Below are 4,174 nucleotides of genomic sequence, written 5' to 3' on the forward strand. Positions count from 1 at the left end.
GGAACATTGGTGGAACATGGTTGACAATGTTGGAACATTTTGGGAAATTGGTTGAACATGGTAGAACATGTTGGAACATTTTTGGAACATTAGTGGATTATGGTGGACCATGTTGGAACATTTTTGGAACATTGGTGGAACATGGTGGACCATGTTGGAACATTTTTGGAACATTGGTGGAACATGGTGGATTATGTTGGAACATTTTTGGAACATTGGTGGAACATGGTAGAACATGTTAGAACATTTTTGGATAATTGGTTGAACATGGTAGAACATGTTGGAACTGACAAATAACATATGTTTAATATTCATTTGTTTATGTTGTGTTTGTAAATATTTACTTTTGGTTTCATAAAAGATAGTTAATTCCAAACTATGACTTTTAATTTATAATCATGGCGCAGTCGTAAAGTTTAAATATAAGAAGAGAAAGTAAAGTTTAAATATTATGGAGTTCAATAAACCAGATCCACTGAACCTATCGGAGGGAAACATTTCAGACAAATTTAAACAGTTAAAGGAAGAAACCGACATTTACTTTATTGCTACAAAAACAACGAAAGAAAGTAAGGAAATTCAATTAGCCAGACTGAAAAATCTACTGGGGACAGATGGTTTGAAATTGTACAACTCCATTGTAAAATTGTAAAATTCCAATAAGAGAAGAACTATTAAACCCCAAACTTGTTGAGGACAGCATCTATGAAAAAATGATAGAAACTCAGAAAGCACAAAAGTCACATTATGATAGAAAGTCTTTAAACCGTGAAAATAGTTTTACTGAAGGGCAGGAAGTATGGGTTCAAGATGTATTCAATAAAACATGGGATGAAGGAGTAGTAGAGAAGAAACTTCAACAACCCAGATCTTATTTAGTTTCTATTAAAGACAAGGGTATAAAGAGAAGAAATAATTGATTTATAAAAAAAGATTAGGACTCCAAGCTCAAGGAGAAGATGACAAATAATAGTTCAAGGGGAAGATGACAAATAACATATGTTTAATATTCATTTGTTTATGTTGTGTTTGTAAATATTAACTTTTGGTTTCATAAAAGATAGTTAATACCAAACAATGACTTTTAATTTATAATCATGAACATTTTTGGAACATTGGTGGAACATGGTGTACCATGTTGGAACATTAATGGAACATGGTGGACAATGTTGGAACATTTTTGGAACATTGGTAGAACATGGTGGACCATGTTGGAACATTGGTGGAACATGGTGGACAATGTTGGAACATTTTTGGAACATTGGTAGAACATGGTGGACCATGTTGGAACATTTTTGGAACATTGGTGGAACATGGTAGAACATGTTGGAACATTTTTGGAACATTGGTGGAACATGGTGGACCATGTTGGAACATTTTTGGAACATTGTTAGAACATGGTGAACCATGTTGGAACATTTTTGGAACATTGGTGGAACATGGTGGACCATGTTGGAACATTGGTGGAACAAGGTAGAACATGTTGGAACATTTTTGAAACAATGGTGGAACATGGTGGACCATGTTAGAACATTTTTGGAACATTGTTAGAACATGGTGAACCATGTTGGAACATTTTTGGAACATTGGTGGAACATGGTGGTACCATGTTGAAACATTTTTGGAACATTGGTGGAACCTGGTAGAACATGTTGGAACATTTTTGAAACATTGGTGGAACATAGTGGACCATGTTGGAACATTGGTGGAACATGGTGGAACATTTTTGGAACATTGGTAGAACATGGTGGACAATGTTGGAACATTTTTGGAACATTGGTTGAACATGATAGACCATGTTGGAACATTTTTGGAACATTGGTGGAACATGGTGGACCATGTTGGAACATTGGTGGAACATGGTAGACCATGTTGGAACATTTTTGGAACATTGGTGGAACATGGTGGACCATGTTGGAACATTTTTGGAACATTGGTGGAACATGGTGGACCATGTTGGAACATTTTTGGAACATTAGAGGAACATGGTGGACCATGTTGGAACATTGATGGAACATGGTTGACAATGTTAAAACATTTTGGGAAATTGGTTGAACATGGTAGAACATGTTGGAACCTTTTTGGAACATTGGTAGATTATAGTAGACCATGTTGGAACATTTTTGGAACATTGGTGGAACATGGTAGACCATGTTGGAACATTTTTTGGACATTGGTGGAACATGGTGGACCATGTTAGAACATTGGTAGAACATGGTAAACAATGTTGGAACATTTTTGGAACATTGGTGGAACATGGTGGACCATGTTGGAACATTTTTGGAACATTGGTGGATCATGGTGGACCATGTTGGAACATTTTTTTAACTTTGGTGGAACATGGTAGAACATTTTGGAACATTTTTGGAACATGGTTGAACATGGTTGAAAATGGTGGAACATTGATGGAACAAGATGGAACATTGGTGGAACATGGTGGACCATGTTGGAACATTTTTGGAACATTGGTGGAACATGGTGGACCATGTTTGAACATTTTATGAACTTTGGTGAAACATGGTGGACCATGTTGGAACATTTTTGGAACATTGGTGGAACATGGTAGAACATGTTGGAACATTTTTGGAACATTGGTGGAACATGGTGGATTATGTTGGAACATTTTTGAAACATTGGTGGAACATGGTAGAACATGTTGGAACATTTTTGGAACATTGGTGGAACATGGTGGACCATGTTGGAACATTTTTGGAACATTGGTGGAACATGGTGGATTATGTTGGAACATTTTTGGAACATTGGTGGAACATGGTAGAACATGTTAGTACATTTTTGGATAATTGGTTGAACATGGTAGAACATGTTGGAACTGACAAATAACATATGTTTAATATTCATTTGTTTATGTTGTGTTTGTAAATATTTACTTTTGGTTTCATAAAAGATAGTTAATTCCAAACTATGACTTTTAATTTATAATCATGGCGCAGTCGTAAAGTTTAAATAGAAGAAGAGAAAGTAAAGTTTAAATATTATGGAGTTCAATAAACCAGATCCACTGAACCTATCGGAGGGAAACATTTCAGACAAATTTAAACAGTTAAAGGAAGAAACCGACATTTACTTTATTGCTACAAAAACAACGAAAGAAAGTAAGGAAATTCAATTAGCCAGACTGAAAAATCTACTGGGGACAGATGGGTTGAAATTGTACAACTCCATTGTAAAATTGTAAAATTCCAATGAGAGAAGAACTATTAAACCCCAAACTTGTTGAGGACAGCATCTATGAAAAAATAATAGAAACTCAGAAAGCACAAAAGTCACATTATGATAGAAAGTCTTTAAACCGTGAAAATAGTTTTACTGAAGGGCAGGAAGTATGGGTTCTAGATGTATTCAATAAAACATGGGATGAAGGAGTAGTAGAGAAGAAACTTCAACAACCCAGATCTTATTTAGTTTCTATTAAAGACAAGGGTATAAAGAGAAGAAATAATAGATTTATAAAAAAAGATTAGGACTCCAAGCTCAAGGAGAAGATGACAAATAATAGCTCAAGGGGAAGATGACAAATAACATATGTTTAATATTCATTTGTTTATGTTGTGTTTGTAAATATTTACTTTTGGTTTCATAAAAGATAGTTAATACCAAACTATGACTTTTAATTTATAATCATAGACATTTTTGGAACATTGGTGGAACATGGTGGACAATGTTGGAACATTGGTGGAACATGGTGGACAATGTTGGAACATTTTTGGAACATTAATAGAACATGGTGGACCATGTTGGAACATTTTTGGAACATTGGTGGAACATGGTGGACCATGTTGGAACATTTTTTGAACTTTAGTGGAACATGGTAGAACATGTTGGAACATTTTTTAAACATGGTTGAACATGGTTGAAAATGGTGGAACATTGATGGAACAAGATGGAACATTGGTGGAACATGGTGGACCATGTTGGAACATTTTTGGAACATTGGTAGAACATGATGGAATATGTTGGAACATTGGTGGAACATGGTGGACCATGTTGGAACATTTTTGGAACATTGGTAGAACATAGTGGACCATGTTGGAACATTTTTGGAACATTGGTGGAACATGGTGGACCACGTTGGAACATTTTTGGAACATTGGTAGAACATGGTGGACCATGTTGGAACATTTTTGAAACATTGGTGAAACATGGTGGACCATGT

Source organism: Macrosteles quadrilineatus, unplaced genomic scaffold (assembly GCF_028750875.1).
Source record: "Macrosteles quadrilineatus isolate MER2022 unplaced genomic scaffold, UCM_ALF_1.0 Scaffold_3__2_contigs__length_128488019, whole genome shotgun sequence".
In the NCBI taxonomy this organism is placed as follows: Eukaryota; Metazoa; Arthropoda; class Insecta; order Hemiptera; family Cicadellidae; genus Macrosteles; species Macrosteles quadrilineatus.